Genomic DNA, 23,612 nt, shown 5'->3' with positions numbered 1-23,612 from the left:
TGTTTGCGTATGGGATAAAGGGGACTTGATGCATTAATGCTATGGTTGGGTTTTACCTTAATGATCTTTAGTAGTTGCGAATGCTTGCTAGAGTTCCAATCATAAGTGCATATGATCCAAGTAGAGAATGTATGTTAGCTTATGCCTCTCCCTCAAATAAAATTGCAATAATGATTACCGGTCTAGTTATCGATTGCCTAGGGACAAATAACTTTCTCATGACAAAAAGCTCTTTACTGAAACTAATTTAGTTGTGTCTTTATCTAAGCAGCCCCTAGTTTTATTTTCGTGCTCTTTACTTTCTTGCAAGCTTACCCAAAAACACCTACAAAGTACTTCTAGTTTCATACTTGTTTTCAGTAAAGCGAACGTCAAGTGTGCATAGAGTTGTATCGGTGGTCGATAGAACTTGAGGGAATATTTGTTCTACCTTTAGATCCTCGTTGGGTTCGACACTCTTACTTATCGAAAGAGGCTACAATTGATCCCCTATACTTGTGGGTTATCAAGACCTTTTTCTGGCGCCATTGCCAGGGAGCAATAGCGTGGGGTGAATATTCTCGTGTGTGCTTGTTTGCTTTATCACTAAGTAATTTTTATTTGCTGTTCTTAGTTGTTTTCTATCTTTAGTTATGGGTAGGAAACGCAAAATACCAAAAAAATTAGTTGTACCTACTGAACCAATGGTTGAAGAACCACTCAAAATCTATCACACTGCTGAAGCTTATTACTTGGATCATCTTCGATCCCTTTGTGCTCGTGCTGAAACCCCAACTAGCTTAGTTGAGGGCAAGTCTTTAGATGAGCATGCTTGTTATGTGAGACACCGTATATCTGAAAAAGGGAAAATTCTATTGGGTCAAATTAATCGTTTGCAATGCTATGCTTGGAATTTATGTGAAATATATGATGTTACTTGTTGTTCTGAAAACCCTAAGAAACACCTTCCCTACCAATGTGAGCTTATTGATAATGGAATCTTATCTTCCTATGCTAAAGGTGTTTATAGTTACTATGATATTCAACAAATTGAAGAATTTGTTGCTTTTAAGGGTGCTTATGAAATTGCTTCTTTGATTGAGACGTACGATGCTACTTTTCACAAATTTGAAATTTTTGCCAACTTGAATATTGTTATGAGAATTATGCTTCTAATGCTTATGTTAAACCATATATTGAGAAATACTCCGCTGTCCAAGAAGAAACTAATATTTTGCAGGAGTCTATGGAAGAAGAAATTGATGAAACTGTGAGCTCATTGGATGAAAAAGATGATGAGGAGAGCGAAGAACAAAAGGAGGAAGAGCGGATTAGCTACCTGTGCCCACCTTCTAATGAGAGTAACTCTTCAACTCATACATTGTTTAATTCCCCTTCGTGCTTACCGAAGGATGATTGCTATGATGACTGTTATGATCCCTATGATTCTTTTGAAATATCCCTTTTTGATGATGCTTGCTATGCTTGTGGCCAAGATGCCAATATGAATTATGCTTATGGATATGAACTTGCTATAGTTCCTTATGTTAAACATGAAATTGTTGCTATTGCACCCACTCATGATAGTCCTATTATCTTTTTGAATTCTCCAAACTACACTATATCGGAGAAGTTTGCACTTATTAAGGATTACATTGATGGGTTGCCTTTTACCGTTGCACATGATGATTTTGATGAATATAATATGCATGTGCTTGCTGCTCCTACTTGCAATTATTATGAGAGAGGAACTATATCTCCACCTCTCTATGTCTCCAACACGATAAAATTGCAAGAAACTGTTTATACTATGCACTGGCCTTTACTTTGTGTGCATGAATTGTTCTTTTATGACATGCCGATGCATAGGAAGAGAGTTAGACTTCGTTGTTGCATGATATATGTTACTTTGTGCTCACTAATAAATTACAAATCATTGTTAATTAAAATTGGCTTTGATATACCTTGGGATTCGGGTGGATCCATTACTTGAGCACTAAATGCCTAGATTAATGGCTTTAAAGAAAGTGCTGCCAGGGAGACAACCCGGAAGTTTTAGAGAGTCATTTATTTCTGTTGAGTGCTTTCATATAGTTTAAAAACAACAAAAATGAAGAGGGGAACCCAAAACTTTTTCAAAAAGAAAAGTGAAAGTGAGAGAGACGAGCATTGTGAAAATGGGGGATGTCCTTGAACTTTGTTCATGCCCATGGGAACTTTGTGAATATTGATTACAGAAACTTTTCAAAAAAAATAATTATCCCCTTGTACAATTCCATTGTATTATAAAAATAATGTGCCAAGGTTTGCCTTTAGGATGTTTACGATGCTTGTTGGTTTGTGCGGTGCAGGACAGAAACTTTGGCTGTAGTGCATGAATTTTATTTTTTTACTGGAACGTCAAATGGTTCTGATTCTTTTTGCACTGTCTTTCTGTACAAATTTTTTATTTTTCCTAATTGTGGCATAATTTTTCAAGTATCAGAAGTATGGTGAATGTTCAGATTGCTACAGACTGTTCTGTTTTAGACAGATTCTGTTTTTGATGCATAGTTTGCTTGTTTTGATGAACCTATCAATTTATATCAGTGGATTAAGCCATGAAAAATTTATACTACAGTAGACACAATGCAAAAACAAAATATGAATTGGTTTGCAACAATATTTATAGTAGTTATTTACTTTATTATACTAACAGATCTTACCGAGTTTTCTGTTGAAGTTTTGTGTGGATGAAGTGTTCGATGATTGAGAAGGTTCCAATGTGAGAAGAAGGAAGAGAGGCAAGAGCTCAGGCTTGGGGATGCCCGAGGCACCCCAAGTAAATATTCAAGGAGACTCAAGCATCTAAGCTTGGGGATCCTGGGGAGGCATCCCCTCTTTCTTCAACAAATATCGGTATGTTTTCGGATTCGTTTCGTTCATGTGATATGTGCAATCTTGGAGCATATTTTGCATTTAGTTTTCATTTTTATTTTATGAAACATGCTGGTATGAGATAGTCCTTGGTTTATTTATAGAATGCTCATTGCACTTCACTTATATCTTTTGAGTATGGCTTTATAGAATGCTTCATGTGCTTCACTTATATCATTTGAAGTTTGGATTGCCTGTTTCTCTTCACTTAGACAATCGCCATTTGTAGAATGATCTTTTGCTTCACTTATATTTGTTAGAGCGTGGGCATATCTTTTGTAGAAAGAATTAAACTCTCTTGCTTCACTTAAAACTATTTAGAGAGATGACAGGAACTGGTCATTCACATGGTTAGTCATAAAATCCTACATAAAACTTGTAGATCGCTGAATATGATATGTTTGATTCCTTGCAATAGTTTTGCGATATAAAGGTGGTGGTATTAGAGTCGTGCTAGTTGAGTAATTGTGAAACTGAGAAATACTTGTGTTGAGGTTTGCAAGTCCCGTAGCATGCACGTATGGTGAACCGTTATGTAACGAAGTCGGAGCATGAGTTGTTTATTGATTGTCTTCCTTATGAGTGGCGGTCGGGGACGAGCGATGGTCTTTTCCTACCAATCTATCCCCCTAGGAGCATGCGCGTAGTACTTTGTTTCGATGACTAATAGATTTTTGCAATAAGTATGTGAGTTCTTTATGACTAATGTCGAGTCCATGGATTATACGCACTCTCACCCTTCCATCATTGCTAGCCTCTTCGGTACCGTGCATTGCCCTTTCTCACCTCGAGAGTTGGTGCAAACTTCACTGGTGCATCCAAACCCCGTGATACGATACGCTCTATCACACATAAACCTCCTTATATCGTCCTCAAAACAGCCACCGTACCTACCTATTATGGCATTTCCATAGCCATTCCGAGATATATTGCCATGCAACTTCCATCATCATCATATACATGACTTGAGCATTTATTGTTATATTGCTTTGCATGATCGTAAGATAGCTAGCATGATGTTTTCATGGCTTTTCTGTTTTTGATGTCATTGCTACGCTAGATCATTGCACATCCCGGTACACCGCCGGAGGCATTCATATAGAGTCATATCTTTGTTCTAGATATCGAGTTATACTATTGAGTTGTAAGTAAATAAAAGTGTGATGATCATCATTATTAGAGAATTGCCCCAGTGAGGAAAGGATGATGGAGACTGTGATTCCCCCACAAGTCGGGATGAGACTCCGAACGAAAAAATAAAAAAAATATAAAAAAGAGAAAGGCCAAAAATAGAGAAGGCCCAAAAAAAGAGAAAACAAAAAAAGAGAGAAAAAGAGAGAAGGGGCAGTGTTACTATCCTTTTACCACACTTGTGCTTCAAAGTAGCACCATGTTCTTCATATAGAGAGTCTCTTGAGTTATCACTTTCATATACTAGTGGGAATTTTCATTATAGAACTTGGCTTGTATATTCCAACGATGGGCTTCCTCAAGTGCCCTAGGTCTTCATGAGCAAGCAAGTTGGATGCACACCCACTTAGTTTCAGTTTGAGCTTTCATATACTTATAGCTCTAGTGCATCCGTTGCATGGCAATCCCTACTCCTCACATTGATATCTATTGATGCGCATCTCCATAGCCCATTGATACGCCTAGTTGATGTGAGACTTTCTCTTTTTTTTGTCTTCTCCACATAACCCCCATCATCATATTCTATTCCACCTATAGTGCTATGTCCATGGCTCACGCTCATGTATTGCGTGAAAGTTGAAAAGGTTTGAGAAACATCAAAAGTATGAAACAATTGCTTGGCTTGTCATCGGGGTTGTGCATGATGTGAATGCTTTGTGTGGTGAAGATGGAGCATAGCCAGACTATATGATTTTGTAGGGATGAGCTTTCTTTGGCTATGTTATTTCCATAAGACATAATTGCTTGGTTGGTATGGTTGAAGTATTATTGTTTTTATGTCAAAGGATAGACTATTGCTTTGAATCACTCGTGTCTTAATATTCATGCCATGATTAGATACATGATCAAGATTATGCTAGGTAGCATTCCACAACAAGAATTATTTTTTTATCATTTACCTACTCGAGGACGAGTAGGAATTAAGCTTGGGGATGCTGATACGTCTCCGTCGTATCTATAATTTTTGATTGTTCCATGCCAATATTCTACAAATTCCATATACTTTTTGGCAACTTTTTATACTATTTTTGGGACTAACATATTGATCCAGTGCCCAGTGCCAGTTCCTGTCTGTTGCATGTTTTTGGTTTCGCAGAATATCCATATCAAACGGAGTCCAAATGGGATAAAAACGGATGGAGCTTATTTTTGGAAAATATGGAAAATTCGGAAGGAAAATCAACGCGAACCAGTGCCCGAGGTGGTCACGAGGCAGGGGGCGCCCCCCCTTAGGGCGCGCCCCTACCCTCGTGAGCCCACCATAAGGCGGTTGACGCTCTTCTTTTGCCGCAAGAAAACTAATATTCGGAAAAAATCAAGGCGAAGGTTTCAGGCCAATCGGAGTTACAGATCTCCATATATACGCGAAACGGTGAAACAGAGCCAGAACAGAACGCAGAAACAGAGAGAGACAGAGAGATAGATCCAATATCGGAGGGGCTCTCGCCCCTCCCACGCCATGGGAGCCAAGGACCAGAGGGGAAACCCTTCTCCCATCTAGGGAGGAGGTCAAGGAAGAAGAAGAAGAAGGGGGGCCCTCTCCCCCTTGCTTCCGGTGGCGCCGGAGCGCTGCCGGGGCCATCACCATCACCGCCATCTTCACCAACAACTTCATCGCCATCATCACCAACTCTTCCCCCCTCTATGCAGCGGTGTAACCTCTCTCTTACCCGCTGTAATCTCTACCTAAACATGGTGCTCAACGCTATATATTATTTCCCAATGATGTATGGATATCCTATGATGTTTGAGTAGATCTGTTTTGTCCTAATAGCCATTTGATGATCGTGATTGGTTTGAGTTGTATGTTTTATTATTGGTGCTGTCCTATGGTGCTCTCCGTGTCGCGCAAGCGTGAGGGATTCCCGCTATAGGGTTTGCAATATGTTTATGATTTGCTTATAGTGGGTGGCATGAGTGAACAGAAGCACAGACCTGAGTAAGTAGGTTGTTTGCGTATGGGATAAAGGGGACTTGATGCGTTAATGCTATGGTTGGGTTTTACCTTAATGATCTTTAGTAGTTGCGGATGCTTGCTAGAGTTCCAATCATAAGTGCATATGATCCAAGTAGAGAAAGTATGTTAGCTTATGCCTCTCCCTCAAATAAAATTGCAATAATGATTACTAGTCTAGTTATCGATTGCCTAGGGACAAATAACTTTCTCGTGACAAAAATGTGACACCCCAAAAATTTTAACCTTATTTTATTAATTAAAATTTTTCCAGGGAATTTAAACTTTCATTTTCTGGATTTTCTTTTGATTTCAGAGCCATTCTTTACCTTATTATTATGGAGTTTTTACCTCTAGTAAAAAACTTTCCAAATATAGTATTGGACTTGTTTGCCCTTTCAAGAAAAACATTTCTACTGTCAGTAGAATTTATTTGCACAATTGTTTCTCTCTGAACTTTATTCCTTAAAAAGATTTTTCATTAGTTTTGGATCTCTTTTTGAACTACAACCACTTGATAAATTTATTTAAAATTTTCACCAAAATTTGGAGATGTCATGTGATGTTTTTAAATCACTTTTATGCAAAAACATCTTTTATTCATGGGATATTTCGAGCTCTACCCCAAGTTTTCAAAACTGGTCCAGATGGCAGTATTGCACTACAACCCATTTAAATATTTCTTTCTAGCTTCCACCAAAATTATGGGATGTTCATAGGAGTATATTATTCAACCTTATGCAAAAACCCCAGTGTTGTCCTTTGAAATATTTGAGTGAATCAACCTCTTTTTCATTCTGGTCCAGCTTGGTGATTTGTACTGCAACCCCAATTTATCTTGCTCTTTTACCCATGATTATTTTTCCTACTTATAGCCCATACTACAAAACCCTTAAGTCCAGAAGAGTGGGCCCATTGGAGGATTTTAATTGCATGCATTAGTGCCTTTTTATTTCTGTCTAGAATCAGTTTTCTCACAAACTTGCACTAACAAGTTTGTTCTTTTGACAAACTAACATTGCGACCCTATGTATCACCTAAAGAGACACTGGTCTGGAACTCTTGGCCACCCCAAGAGTTGCCTAGATGCACATGGCATTTTGTCAAACACCTGGTGTGCATGGCCAGTTTTGGCATGGTTTTCAGTTTGCACACTGGACTTGCTTGCCTTGCCTAACCAGCATGTCCCATGGCTTTGCCCTAGCCTATAGCCCCTCCCTGCTTAACCTCTTGTGGATTGGAGCCCCCTGGCATAACTTGGCATTTTGCCGAACACCTGCCGTGCATGCACTGGGCGTGCCCAGAGCGCACGTTTTGCACGCACGTGCACTGAGCCGCCGCGTCGCACGGCCGCCTCCCCGCACTCGTTCTGGCCACTCCCCTCGCACAGCCAGCATGCCCGCCCCCTCCCTCGCCGCAGAGCCACCCCTGGAGCTCCACAGCGCCGCCGTCAGGTCGGCCACGGTGGCTAGCGGCCGGCCACAGTGGCCTCCTGCCCCGGACGGCGCCGCCCGATCCACTAGCGCTCACTAGCTCAAGCTCATTCGCAAGCTCGTCCTCTAGCACGCGTCGCCGCCACATCGCCCTAGCTACAGAATGGCGGTCGCCAGCGATCTTATCCATGGCCACCGTCGGAACCAACCACGATCGCCTATTTAAGGACCCCCGAGCTCATCCAGGCCCTCAAGCAACCTCTCTCACTCCCTCACTGATCCTCCCGTAGCAGTAGAAAGACCAGAGATGGTCGTCTTCTTCTCCGGCAACCACAGCTGCCGCCTCGTTCCGGTTCATTCCAGCGCCAACAGGGCCTCCACCTCTCCACTCTGTTCACCAAAAGCTCTCTCTTCATCTCGTGAATCCATCCCCCTGCTCAATTTCGATCAGGAGCCGCCAGAGGCAAGAGCCCCACCCTGCCCGACAGCCACCGTCCGTTGCGGAGCTCGCCGCCGGCGACTCCGTCCACCCCAGGAACCATAGCGACCACCGAAAGGACCGCCTTGACCCCCTGAGCCTGCGGATGGCCTCGGTTTCTCGAACGGTGCCTCCGTTCGCCGGCGAGCATCGCCGGAGTCCCGCCTCTGCTCGGGCAGAGGAAGAGGAGGGAGAGACTTTGACTGGCTATAACTTTTTAAATATAAATCCAAATGACTTGATTCTTTTTCTGTTGTTTCCCAAATATTGTCTAGTTTATTTTCATATTTATTTCAAAATTTTCCAAACAACTTTTTTGTACTATTTTTAAAGTATGTGTTATTTGAATATTTTCAAAAATAGGAGTTTGAAGAAGGAGAAAACTTTCAAAAGTTTTGGAATGCACCCTGCCTCTCCACAACTTGAAGGCAAGCATTTTTGAACTCTGGCATAATATTATCGTGTGTTGTTTGATACAGTTACAACACCACCGTGACATGGAGTATCCATTATTTTTTTGTGAGGATATGATCATACTTGCATACTGATGATCTCATGCTATTGGAGCTTGATATGTTTGCGATAGTAATCATTCTCACATGCCTTTTATGCCTACCGGGAGGAAGCCGAGAAAGTCTTTGTCTTGGGTAGACACGAGCTTATCTCTGGTTCCCCGTCGAGACAGTTGTGTCTGGTATGGCAAGATGAGGTATGATGAGTAGTGATACTGTGTGTTGGATTGAAACATATTTGTTATACTAATCATGCAGGAAATACTTAAGCCTCCTGAGTCGGCGTAGATCGAGTCTTGTTCCAGTAACCCCCATACTTGTTTCGTGCTGCCACTTGTCCCTGCCGTAGGTAGGGTACAGTTCAGTAAGTTGTCAACCCCTGTCCTAGCACACACCGTACAGAGAGGCCATGGTGGAAGATACCGGCTTCATCCGGTAGGCATGCCACCTGGTCCGGGGGCATGGGTGTTTCCGGTTGGGACCGAGAGGGGGGCACCCCTTAGAGCGCGCAATAGAAATTTGATCCCATGCTACGCGAGGTTGTAGCCTCCCCACTTAGAGTTTTGCTTAACAGGTGTCGTGGGTGATTCCAGACACCGGTAGGTTAACCTGGTGTGTGCAGTCAGGTGTGTTTTCAACTAAAAGACTGTAGATGGAATTAGTCCTGATGGACTAAAGGAATCCGTTACTCATGGGTAAATAGTACACCCTATGCAGAGATTATATCTATTCGAATAGCCGTTTCCATGGTTAAGGACTACAGTCTGGGATGGGTCAAGTATCGGTCTTAGTGTCGGTCTTCAGAGGAGAAACTACTAAACCAGAACATTGATCATGACTTGTGTCGTATGATGATTATGATCATTATTATTATGGACTAACCATTTATGTTATTTGAAATATTGAGTATCCCTGGGACGGTTCTACCTCCTGGATATTCACTATGATTATTCTTATATAAGCCCTTTATGTGGTGTCGCTCAGACGCCTGACTGTGGCATGCTTGTCATTTCAATTACTTATAAGCCCTTTATGTGGTGTCGTACAGACGCCCGACTGTGGCATGCCTATTATATCTTTTATATATAAGCCCTTTATGTGGTGTCGCTCAGACGCCCAACTGTGGCATGCCTGTTATTTCAATTACTTATAAGCCCTTTATGTGGTGTCGCTCAAACGCCCGACTAAGGCATGCTTTACATTGTTATCCTTTCGAGGCGTCCCTTCAGACACCCGATCGGTGCTTTTCATTTCTACTCCCTGATTGTTTATTCATGTTTTATTTGAATGGTCTGCTTATGAACCTTATTTCATAACAGACGAAGTGATCATAGAATATTTCAAAGCATGATTATCAGTGGCTATATTATACCTGTGTTCTCAATGTTTGCGAGTACATTCAAAGTACTCACTGGCTTGTCCCTGGCTATTGTCTTGGCCAGATTTCTTGCGTGGAGAGGAGCGTTGTGATGACAGCCCCGGAACCTACGCTATGGTGATAGCAGCCTCGCGAAGATAGGAGTTATCCAAGTCAGCTGTTCCTGTGGGAAATGGGGTCCCATAGACGTTGATGATCCACAAACCGCTTCCGCCATCAACCACTAGAAACCAATTGTTGTACTCATAGGCCAGAATGGTCTTGTACTACATATTATGTACTTTGCTTGGAATTTCTGTATCAAGTTGGTGCCTGATCAGCTAACAGTAATCCTGGGGCTGGTGAGCACAAGGGCCATTTTCCAGGAAATTAATACCCCAAAAAACCGGTCCCGACAAACTTGGTATCAGAGCCAGGCTGACCATTGGCTAATCCTATCTTAGCCAGGTCAAAAAACCTAGGTTAACCAACCCACCAGACCTTAACCAAACCCCGACCAAGCTTCTCGTGTAAGATAGCCACATAGTGACCCGACACCTTTTGGCAGTCAGTGCCCAACCTATCAGCCTAGCCCGTCGATCACGCGCCAGTGACCGACTCCTAAATTGTCTCATTCGCAAGCGTGCGAAGGAAGACTCCCTCCCCTTTTTCTATAAAAAGGGCACGCTAGCCTCAACCCAGCACAACACAGCCTCTACCCCAAACCAAGCTAAAATGTCAGGACCCATTGTTCACAATGAGCCCACAGCAACCAGCCTTGGAGGTTTTGTGACCGTGCTAGCAAACCTCACCCGCCGTGCCTTTGCATTAGAAGAGCCCCTAGAATATGTTGTGTACCAAGGGTCCATGAGCGGTGAGAGCCGTCAATTCTGGGCCACTGTGCACATCTATGGTAGGGGTCTATCGCCAGAACGCCCCTACAGGTTCACCGGAAAGACAACTTCCTTTGAGCCACAAGCCATCCAACTGGCTGCTCGAGAGGCTATAGTTCAACTCCGGCACTTGTCGCCCGGAGTTAACTGTCGCTCCTTCTACTACTACCCCAGCCGTGATGGGTATGGTAGACCACCCCAAGTTGCCAACGGAGACCACGAGACGGATCCTGCACTATTGCATCTGGTGCGCTATGTAAGTGCACTAGAAGGACTGTTCGATCAAATCACCCTTGATCTGATCGCAGCTCGAGGAGAACTGGTTCGTCGAACCCCGGCAAGAAGAGAAGATGAGCCCAACGCCGACAACCCAGTCGTGCTGTTCGAACAACCGATCGAGACCTTGAGGTCAGCCCCAGCCATCAACCAAGGTGCTTTGATGACCCCAGAAGTGCTTCATCGCCTTTTGGGAACACACTTCAACGGGATTGTGGCCAACAATCCCCGCGATGGTCATCATCGCTACCCCGACCCTGCAGTTCCTCAACCCCCTCTGGCTAACCCCGACAGTGAAGCCAATGGAGAAGCCTCGGCGTCCACAAGGCACACCCGCTTAGATATTAACGAGGTAGACTAAGTCACTCGAGTAGTACCAAGTCTCAGGATGTCCACCCCCTGTAATTACGTGATCTTGTATCGCCACAATGTTGTCTGCATGTGCACCCCTATTTTAAATAGTAGCTGTGCATAAGTATGTTGATGCGCAGTTGCCTTTTTAATATCGGGCGTAGCTACCAAAAACCAACCCTGACGGCACCCACAGTAACACGTCACTTTTTTGAGATGTGTGTATCTATGGCTTGGACCCCGACCCCATGAGAGCGGAACCAGCAAACTAGTGCCCCTCACCACGGTAAATAACCCAGCCTGGAGGCTATATAAATGGCCACCTTGTGACCTTGCCAAGTACCCCTCACCTTGTGCACCACCCTCACACACATTTCTTGCCATGCCGAGCCCTAGCATTTATCTGAGGACCCCAGATGCAACCCCAGGTAGTTTTGTTAAAATATTGTGGGACTTTACCTGCAGTACCATGGGTTCTACCCAGCCACCCCAGTACGAGCTGCTCAAATCGAGAATCACCTCATCCACCTCGAAATATTGGGCAGTAGTGCACATCCCTCCCGTAAACTCAAATCAAGACCCAACAAAAGTCTCCTTCCTGGGGAAATCTATACCGACTCCGCAAATGGCCATAGAAGCAGCTGCACATGAGGCAATTGTTTGCCTTCGATTCGCGGTACCCTATGCCAGCGAACAAGGGTATTATTACTTTCCGAGCCGTGCAGCATCCAGAGAAGTAGCATCCTTCCCCGGTGGAAGAATTGAGAGAGACCCAGTACTGGCCAACCTTGTCCAGTATGTCATCGCTCAAGAACGTTTGACCCAGCGAGTGATGGGTTATCTCCAGAGCCTCGCTGATTTAAATCCTCAGATCGCCATCGGCAGACCACTGAGGCCGGACTAGGAGAGGCGCATTCATCGACTGGTCAATCCGCTTCCCCCGATAGAAGAAGAGTGTGCCCCAGTACCAGAGACGTTTTCTCGGGATCCTGTCCTTTTACCGTTTTCATTGTAAACGTCATGGCTATGCTTATTTGTGTGCCGCAGCTTATGATTGTACCCTAAGTTTGTGCTATGAGTAAACTCTTGGTTTCAACTAATGGGAGTATTATTTTTAAAACAACACTTAGCAAATCTCGAGGACGAGATTTTTTTCTTAAGGGTGGTAGTGTTGTGACACCCCAAATTTTTTAACCTTGTTTTATTAATTAAAATTTTGCTAGGGAATTTAAACTTTCATTTTCTGGATTTTCTTTTGATTTCAGAGCCATTCTTTACCTTATTATTATGGAGTTTTTACCTCTAGTGAAAAACTTTCCAAATATAGTATCGGACTTGTTTGCCCTTTCAAGAAAAACATTTCTATTGTCAGTAGAATTTATTTGCACAATTGTTTCTCTCTGAGCTTTATTTCTTAAAAAGATTTTTCATTAGTTTTGGAGCTCTTTTTGAACTACAACCACTTGATAAATTTATTTAAAATTTTCACCAAAATTTGGAGATGTCATGTGATGTTTTTAAATAACTTTTATGCAAAAACATCTTTTATTCATTGGATATTTTGAGCTCTACCCCAAGTTTTCAAAACTGGTCCAGATGGCAGTATTGCACTACAACCCATTTCAATATTTCTTTCTAGCTTCCACCAAAATTATGGGATGTTCATAGGAGTATATTATTCAACCTTATGCAAAAACCCCAGTGTTGTCCTTTGAAATATTTGAGTGAATCAACCTCTTTTTCATTCTAGTCCAGCTTGGTGATTTATACTGCAACCCCAATTTATCTTGATCTTTTACCCATGATTATTTTTCCTACTTATAGCCCATACTACAAAACCCTTAAGTCCAGAAGAGTGGGCCCATTGGAGGATTTTAATTGCATGCATTAGTGCCTTTTTCTTTCTGTCTAGAATCAGTTTTCTCACAAACTTGCACTAACAAGTTTGTGCTTTTGACAAACTAACATTGCGACCCTATGTATCACCTAAAGAGACACTGGTCTGGAACTCTTGGCCACCCCAAGAGTTGCCTAGATGCACATGGCATTTTGTCAAACACCTGGTGTGCATGGCCAGTTTTGGCATGGTTTTCAGTTTGCACACTGGACTTGCTTGCCTTGCCTAACCAGCATGTCCCATGGCTTTGCCCTAGCCTATAGCCCCTCCCTGCTTAACCTCTTGTGGATTGGAGCAACCTGGCATAACTTGGCATTTTGCCGAACACCTGCCGTGCGTGCACTGGGCGTGCCCAGAGCGCACATTTTGCACGCACGTGCACTGAGCCGCCATGTCGCACGGCCGCCTCCCCGCGCTCGTTCTGGCCACTCCCCTCGCACAGCCAGCATGCCCGCCCCCTCCCTCGCCGCAGAGCCACCCCTGGAGCTCCACAGTGCTGCCGTCAGGTTGGCCACGGCGGCTAGCGGCCGGCCACAGTGGCCTCCTACCCCGGACGGCGCCGCCCGAGCCACTAGCGCTCGCCAGCTGCCCCCTGGAGCAGCTCAAGCTCATCCGCAAGCTCGTCCTCTAGCACGCGTCGCCGCCACGTCACCCTAGCTACAGAATGGCGGTCGCCGGCGATCTTATCCACGGCCACCGTCGGAACTGACCACGATCGCCTATTTAAGGACCCCCGAGCTCGTCCAGGCCCTCAAGCAACCTCTCTCACTCCCTCACTGATCCCCCCGTAGCAGTAGAAAGACCATAGATGGTCGTCTTCTTCTTCTCCAGCAACCACAGCCGCCGCCTCGTTCCGGTTCATTCCAGCGCCAACAGGGCCTCCCCCTCTCCACTCTCTTCACCAGATGCTCTCTCTTCATCTCGTGAATCCATCCTCCTGCTCAATTTCGATCAGGAGCCGCCAGAGGCAAGAGCCCCACCCTGCCCGACGGCCACCGTCCGCTGCGGAGCTCGCTGTCGGCGACTCCGTCCACCCCAGGAACCATAGCGACCACCGAAAGAACCGCCTCGACCCCCTAAGCCCGCGGATGGCCTCGGTTTCTCAAACAGTGCCTCCGTTCGCCGGCGAGCAACGCCGGAGTCCCGCCTCCGCTCGGGTAGAGGAAGATGAGGGAGAGACGACTGGTCAAACCTGACCAGTGGGCCCCGTGGACCCACTGTCAGTGACCCACGCGCCAGTCCACGCTGGATAAGTGAAAGCGTAAAGTCTCGAGTACGTCTCCCCTGCCCCGAAAGCGTATTCTTATTTGAAACTTTTTCTTTTTCTATTTTATTTTAAAAACAGAATTTGACTAAACTTTGACCGGCTATAACTTTTTAAATATAAATCCAAATGACTTGATTCTTTTTCTGTTGTTTCCCAAATATTGTCTAGTTTATTTTCATATTTATTTCAAAATTTTCCAAACAACTTTTTTGTACTGTTTTTAAAGTATGTGTTATTTGAATATTTTCAAAAATAGGAGTTTGAAGAAGGAGAAAACTTTCAAAAGTTTTGGAATGCACCCTGCCTCTCCACAACTTGAAGGCAAGCATTTTTTAACTCTGGCATAATATTATCGTGTGTTGTTTCATACAGTTACAACACCACCGTGACACGGAGTATCCGTTATTTTTTTGTGAGGATATGATCATACTTGCATACTGATGATCTCATGCTATTGGAGCTTGATATGTTTGCGATAGTAATCATTCTCACATGCCTTTTATGCCTACCGGGAGGAAGCCGAGAAAGTCTCTGTCTTGGGTAGACACGAGCTTATCTCTGGTTCCTCGTCGAGACGGTTGTGTCCGGTATGGCAAGATGAGGTATGATGAGTAGTGATACTGTCTGTTGGATTGAAACATATTTGTTATACTAATCATGCAGGAAATACTTAAGCCTCCTGAGTCGGCCGTAAATCGAGTCTTGTTCCAGTAACCCCCATACTTGTTTCGTGCTGCCACTTGTCCTTGCCGTAGGTAGGGTACGGTTCAGTAAGTTGTCAACCCCTGTCCTAGCACACACCGTACAGAGAGGCCATGGTGGAAGATACCGGATGCATCCGGTAGCATGCCACCTGGTCCGGGGGCATGGGTGTTTCCGGTTGGGACCGAGAGGGGGGCACCCCTTAGAGCGCACGATAGAAATTTGATCCCATGCTACACGAGGTTGTAGCCTCTCCACTTAGAGTTTTGCTTAACAGGTGTCGTGGGTGATTCCAGACACCGGTAGGTTAAGCTGGTGTGTGCAGTCAGGTGTGTTTTCAACTAAAAGACCGTAGATGGAATTAGTCCCGATGGACTAAAGGAATCCGTTACTCATGGGTAAAGAGTACACCCTCTGCAGAGATTATATCTATTCGAATAGCCGTGTCCATGGTTAAGGACTACAGTCTGGGATGGGTCAAGTGTCGGTCTTCGGAGGAGAAACTACTAAACCAGAACATTGATCATGACTTGTGACGTATGATGATTATGATCATTATTATTATGGACTAACCATTTATGTTATTTGAAATATTGAGTATCCCTGGGACGGTTCTACCTCCTGGATATTCACTATGATTATTCTTATATAAGCCCTTTATGTGGTGTCGCTCAGACGCCCGACTGTGGCATGCTTGTCATTTCAATTACTTATCAGCCCTTTATGTGGTGTCGCACAGACGCCCGACTGTGGCATGCATGCTATATCTTTTATATATAAGCCCTTTATGTGGTGTCGCTCAGATGCCCAACTGTGGCATGCATGTTATTTCAATTACTTATAAGCCCTATATGTGGTGTCGCTCAGACGCCCGACTGAGGCATGCTTTACATTGTTACCCTTTCGAGGCATCGCTTCACACACCCCATCGGTGCTTTTCATTTCTACTCCCTGATTGTTTATTCATGTTTTATTTGAATGGTCTTCTTATGAACCTTATTTCATAACAAACGAAGTGATCATAGAATATTTCAAAGCATGATTATCAGTGGCTATATTATACCCGTGTTCTCAATGTTTGCGAGTACATTCAAAGTACTCACTGGCTTGTCCCTGGCTATTGTCTTGGCCAGAATTCTTGCATGGAGAGGAGCATTGTGATGACAGCCCCGGAACCTATGCTATGGTGATAGCAGCCTTGCGAAGATAGGAGGTATCCAGGTCAGCTGTTCCTGTGGGAAATGGAGTCCCATAGACGTTGATGATCCACAAACCACTTCTGCCATCAACCACTAGAATCCAATTGTTGTACTCATAGGCCAGAATGGTCTTGTACTACATATTATGTACTTTGCTTGGAATTTCTGTATCAAGTTGGTGCCTGATCAGCTAACAGCAATCCTGGGGCTGGTGAGCACAAGGGCCATTTTCCGGGAAATTAATACCCCAAAAAACCGGTCCCGACAAAAAAGCTCTTTACTGAAACTAATTTAGTTGTGTCTTTATCTAAGCAGCCCCTAGTTTTATTTTCGTGCTCTTTACTTTCTTGCAAGCTTACCCAGAAACACCTACAAAGTACTTCTAGTTTCATACTTGTTTCCGGTAAAGCGAACGTCAAGTGTGCGTAGAGTTGTATCGGTGGTCAATAGAACTTGAGGGAATATTTGTTCTACCTTTAGCTCCTCGTTGGGTTCTACACTCTTACTTATCGAAAGAGGCTGCAATTGATCCCCTATACTTGTGGGTTATCACTCCTCAAACTGCGGTCATCACCGGAAAGTATCCCAATTGCTGTCACCTCGGGGTTTACAGATCATAACACGTAGCAGGTACATATAAATTGCAAGATCGGATCTAGAACATGATATGATTGTGAAACATAAACGGTTCAGATCTGAAATCGTAGCACTTGGGCCCTAGTGACAAGCATTAAGCATAGCAACATCAATCTCAGAACATAGTGGATACTAGGGATCAAACCCTAACAAAACTAACTCAGTTACATGATGAATCTCATCCAAGTCCTCACCGACCAGCGAGCCTACGAAGGAATTACTCACTCCCGGTGGGGAGCATCATGGAATTGGTGATGAGGGAGGGTTGGTGATGACGAAGACCGAAGATTCCCCTCTCCAGAGCCCCAAACGGGCTCCAGATCTGGCCTCCCAATGAAGAAATGGAGGCGGCGGCGGATCCGTATCGTGAGACACGATGAAACTTCCTCTCTCATTTTTCTCTCCAAAAATAGGTATTTATGGAGTTGGAATTAGGGTCTGCGGGGCCACAAGGTGGGCACAACCCACCAGGGCGCCAGAGGGGGGGGGGGCGCCATGGTGTCTTGTGCCCAGTCAGGGGCCCCCCTCCGGTGGTTCTTGGCTCCAGTATTTTTCTTTTATTGTAAAACAATTATCCAAAAAGTTTTGTTCCATTCCGAGAACTTGTATTTCCGCACAAAAACAACACCATGGTAGTTCTGCTGAAAACAGCGTCAGTCCGGGTTAGTTTCATTCAAATCATGCAAATTAGAGTCCAAAACAAGAGCAAAAGCATTAGGAAAAGTAGATATGATGGAGACGTATCAACTCCCCCGAGCTTAAACATTTGGTTGTCCTCAAGCCATGCAATTGATAAACTGAAAGTGATAAAGAAAAAGTTTTATGAACTCTTTTGTTCTTGTTTACATAAATAAGCTGAAGTCGCACCCAGGTTTTCAGCAAAGATCATGACTAACCATACCAGCAATAACTCTTAAAAATTATATTAACTCATATCAAAAGCATAAACAACTAGAGAGCAATAATAAGATATCTCAAATGCCATCATTTCTTCAAAACAATCATGATATAATATGACAATAGTGGTATCTCGCTAGCCCTTTCTGAGATCGCAAAACAGAAATGCGGAGCACCTCCAAAGTTCAAGCAACAACTAAACATCGTAATTCATGGTAGAAAAGATCCAGTCATGATGCATCCAACATTAACTATACACAATGCATGAGGATGACAATAGTGCTCTCAGATCTAGCGCTTGTTTAAGAAGGTGATGACTCAACATAAAAATAAAAAGATAGTCCCTTCGCAGAGGGAAGCAGGGATTTGCAGAGGTGCTAGAGATCGAAGCGTAAATCGAAGATAGATGAAATTTTGGGAAATGCACCCTTCTTATTTACATCACGACCAAGAATTATCAATATCTTCCATGCTAAACACATTAGTGGCGGTTCCCAAGCGATAAAAGTAAAGGTTTACTCCCCCTCCACCAAAAAACACACTCCACGGCTAGCCGAATCCACGGGTATCATCCATACCAACAACAATCTTGGGGGTGTTTTGTTTAATTATTTGTAATTTTTGATTTCAGGACTGGAATCCCTATTACCGCCCCTCTCGTGCAAGGACAAGTGAATAAATACTCATCATGAGAATAACCCGCTTAGCATGGAAGATGCGGACTACCCCCTATCGCTCTATGAACAACCTAGTCACACAAAAAACATATGTTCATTTGAAGTTTTAGAGGTGGCACATGCAAATTTACTTAGAACGACAGGGTAATACTGCATATAGGTAGATATAGTGGACTCATCTGGAATAACTAGTGAGGGAGTCCTGGATTAGGGGGTGTCCGGATAGCCGGACTATAACCTTTGGCCGGACTCTTAGACTATGAAGATACAAGATTGAAGACTTCGTCCCGTGTCCGTATGGGACTTTTCTTGGCGTGGAAGGCAAGCTTGGCGATATGGATATGAAGATCTCCTTCTGTTGTAACCGACTCTGTGTAACCCTAGCCCTCTCCGGTGTCTATATAAACCGGAGAGTTTTAGTCCGTAGGACGAACAACAATCATACCATAGGCTAGCTTCTAGGGTTTAGCCTCTCTGATCTCGTGGTAGATCTACTCTTGTACTACCCATATCATCAATATTAATCAAGCAGGAGTAGGGTTTTACCTCCATCGAGAGGGCCCGAACCTGGGTAAAAACATTGTGTCCCTTGTCTCCTGTTACCATCCGCCTAGACGCACAGTTCGGGACCCCCTACCCGAGATCCGCTGGTTTTGACACCGACATTGGTGCTTTCATTGAGAGTTCCACTATGTCGTCGCCATCAGGAAGGATGCCTCATCCCGTCTTTAAAGATGGCGCTGTTGCTAAAGGATCTTTGGCTATCGGCCAAACTCTCCGGCTAGGTGGTTTTCTTATGACCGTCTGTTCGGCCGCCACGCCGACGATGACTTCTCGGGTCATCGAAAGCAATCTTCACGTCAACTCGGAACTCGCCGAGCAGTTAGATCCGATGGAGCTCTCTTCCCTAAACGAGCTCTTGGATCGCATCGCCGCCCTGGGAGTCGCTACGGACTACGATCAGATTGGGCCTAAACCCGATCTAAGAGAGATTAACTCTCCCCAGGTCACCCATCACGTCGCAGTGGTGGAGGAACAATGCGGCGACCCTTCATCTATCTTAAGGACTAGTTATGTCCGGATTCCCAATCCCTCCAAGCCGGATACCCATGCAGGTGGCCAAAAGTGGCGAAGATCTTCTAATCCCAGAAGCCACAGAGCACCAGCCAAAGGATACCCGTACGGTATTAACAGTCTTCGAGACTTTTGCATCAAACAATATGCGAAAATGAACACTCCACAGCCTTGCCGAAATCTACCATGTGGCAACAATAAACCCATGGAGTGACACGGCTATTACTTTCAATGCCAGTGATGAACCTAAATTCCGAACAGCCCGAGCACCAGCCGCATTGGTCCTCAGTCCAATAGTGGACGGCTTTCGACTCACCAAGGTACTCATGGACGGCGGCAGCGGATTAAACCTCACACTACTAGGAAAAGGGCTGCTAGTGGCGCACCAGTTTTGCCTACTAATGGCGCATCATTGGTGCGCCATTAGTATCACGCCACTAGTATTTTTTACTAATGGCGCACCACTAGTGCGCCAATAGTATAGGCCATGGTGCGCCATTAGTATAGGCCACTAGTGCGCCATTAGTATAGGCCACGGTGCGCCATTAGTATTTTTGAATTTTGAAGGCGGGAAAATAGTAGTGGCGCACCGTCTAACCCCCACCGTGCGCCATTGCTATTTTTGAATTTTGAATTTGGATCTGGATCATGATTTTTTTGCCCATTTTTGCTCGTTTTTTGCTTGTTTTTTGGCACGATATTATTTCAAATTTTGTTCCTGTTTTTGGATCTTGTACGTTCTTTTGCCGTGTTCTTTTGCTGGAGAGGAGGAGGAGGACGTCACCGGAGAGGCGCTTGCCTACATCACCGGAGAGGAGGAGGAGGTCGCCGGAGAGGAGTTCACCAGAGCATCGGAGAGGAGGAAGGAGAACCCATGAGGGGATGGGAGGAGAGGAGGGAGGAGGAGCTCACCGGCGAGGAGGGAGGAGGAGCTCACCGGAGAGGAGGGAGGAGAAACCGTGAGGGGAGGGGTGGGGAGAGGAGGAGAGGAGGGAGGAGGAGGTCGCCGGAGAGGAGGAGGGTAGTATGGTGGAGGAGAGAAGGGAAGATGGAGTGGAGGAGAGGAGGATATGGAGCGGAGGAGAGGTGGAGTGGAGGAGAAGAATGAAGAGGTAAGGAGGAGAGGACACACCCAGCCATATATACGACATAGTAATGGCGCACCGCGGGCAGGTGCGCCATTACTATTTTTTTTTGATTTATTTTGAATTTTGAAGGCGGGAAGATACTAATGGTGCACCATGGGCAGGTGCGCCATTAGTAACTTTTATTTTATTTTTTGACTTATTTTGAATTTTGAAGGCGGGAAGATAGTAATGGCGCACCATGGGCAGGTGCGCCATTAGTAAGTTTGAATTTTTTTGAATTTTTTTTGCCTCTCCAGATCTTAAAAGCCCCGTATCTTTTTTCTGTTAGGTTTTTGAGGATTTTGAAAGCACCATGTAACTTTTCGAGTAGATGATTTTTCATATAAAAAACTTTTTCATCCGAGTTCGTATGCAAAAGTTATGCCCATTTTACAAATTCTCGAGAGATTTCGCAAATAAAGTCAAAATTCATATTTGCAAATTTTCACAACAACTAGACCACATATCACATGGGAAACTTATTTTCTTTTATTTTTTTTTGACATTTCCATCATTTTTTTTTATTTTTTTTAAAACTGAAAAGGCGGTCCACGGGGGGGGGGGGGGGGGGTGCATTCGGTGGAAGTGGTGGCCAAGTTACTAATGGCGCACCATGGCATGGTGCGCCATTACTAGTTCAACTAGTAATGGCGCACCACTCCCACGGTGCGCCATTAGTAGTTTTGAAAAAAATTTAAATTTTTTTTACTAATGGAGCACCGTGGATGTGGTGTGCCATTAGTATTTGCACACTAATGGTGCACCAACACATGGTGCGCCATTAGTATTTAGTAATGGCGCACCACATGTACAGTGCGCCATTAGTGTCCATATTGGCTATAGCTGTTTTTGTAGTAGTGTCATTTATGAGGAAACCCTTCAAAAAATGGAAATAGACTGGAACCGCATTGAGCAAAGCAGCACAACCTTTATAGGAATAATCCCCAGTCGGGAAGAGCGCTGTACAGGAAAAATCACACTAGATGTGGTGTTCGGCACGCCGGACAATTATAGGTCCGAAGAGGTCACATTCCAAGTGGCCCCGTTCAGTAGCGGATACCACGCTCTATTAGGGCGGGAGGCGTTTACAATCATCCAAGCCATACCTCATTACGGGTACATGAAGCTCAAAATGCCCGGGCCCAACGGAATCATCACTCTTGCTAGTGATCCGGACACAGCACTCCGCGCCGAAAATAAGACATCCGCACTAGCCCTCGAGGCACTATCCGAAGCCCTAGCGGCTGAGGAACTGACTGTGCTGCGCTCCATGGTGAACAGGGACGATGTGATACTCGACAAAAGATCCAAGTCAACCTCCTTTAAACCAGCGGACGAAATAGTCAAATTCCAAGTCCATCCAACGGACCCTACAAAAAAGCTTCCATCGGGGCACAATTAAACCCTGATGTAGACGTCGCACTATGAAAGTTCCTACGCGAGAACTGGGACATTTTTGCCTGACACCCTTCAGACATGCCAGGAATCTCACGCAGGCTGGCCGAGCACAGCCTAAATATCCTAAAAGGATTCAAGCCAATCAAGCAGGCTCTTCGGCGTTTCTCCGAACCTAAGAGACAAGCCATGGGAGAGGAACTAGCCAAGCTATTGGAGGCCAGATTCATCTGAGACATAAAACATCCGGATTGGCTAGCAAACCTGGTGATGGTACCAAAGAAGGACAAATCCTGGCGCTTGTGCGTCGATTTTAAGGACCTCAACAAGGCTTGCCCTAAGGATCCCTTCCCCCTCCCCCGCATCGATCAAATTATCGACGCTACCGTAGGACACGACTTATTGTGTTTGCTCGACGCATACTCCGGCTACCATCAAATTAAGATGGCAGAGTCAGATCAAGCCACAACGGCATTCATCACACCATACGACCCATTCTGCTTCAACACAATGCCCTTCGGGCTAAAAAACGCCGGCGCAACATATCAGCGCATGATTCAGACATGTCTGGCAAACCAGATCGGCAAAACAGTGGAGGCATACGTAGATGACGTGGTCGTCAAAACCAAGCATGTCTAATCTCTAGTAGACGACTTGAGGCTCACATTCGATAACCTCCGAACATACGACATCAAGCTCAACCTGGAAAAATGCGTTTTCGGCGTACCAGCCGGAAAGCTCTTGGGCTTCATTGTATCCGGTAGAGGAATTGAAGCAAATCCAGCCAAGATCTGAGCTCTGTCACAATTGGATATCCCAAAGGACCTCAAACAAATACAAAAATTGACCGGATGCGTAGCGGCTCTAAGCCGCTTTATCTCCCGCTTGGGAGAAAAGGCATTACCCCTTTATCGCCTACTCCGGTGCACCGAACACTTCGAGTGGAAGGATGACGCCACGGCCGGACTCGACGAAATTAAAGCCATATTGGCAACAAACCCAGTCCTGGCCGCGCCAAACATTGGCGAACCAATGCTATTGTACATTGCGGCAACTCATCAAGTTGTGAGCGCAGTACTCGTCATTGAACGAGAAACGGACGGACAAAATTCCCCCTTCAAAAGCTGGTTTACTATGTGTCCACGGTCCTTACTCCATGCAAGTCACGGTACCCGCATTATCAAAAGATAGCGTACGCGGTATTCATGGCGTCCCGGAAGCTGCGACACTACTTTCAAGAGTGTTCGATGACGGTAGCCTCGGAAGTGCCACTTAATGATATTATAAACAACCGCGACGCGACGGGCCCGATTGCCAAATGGGCCATTGAGCTCCTGCCGTTCGACATAACCTACAAGCGACGGCGAGCTATTAAGTCGCAAGTTTTGGCCGACTTCGTCG

This window comes from Triticum urartu, chromosome 3A (assembly GCF_056163025.1).
Source record: "Triticum urartu cultivar PI428250 chromosome 3A, HENAU_Tu73, whole genome shotgun sequence".
NCBI lineage: Eukaryota > Viridiplantae > Streptophyta > Magnoliopsida > Poales > Poaceae > Triticum > Triticum urartu.
The sequence above is the reverse complement of the archived record's forward strand: the minus strand, read 5'-3'. Positions refer to the sequence as shown.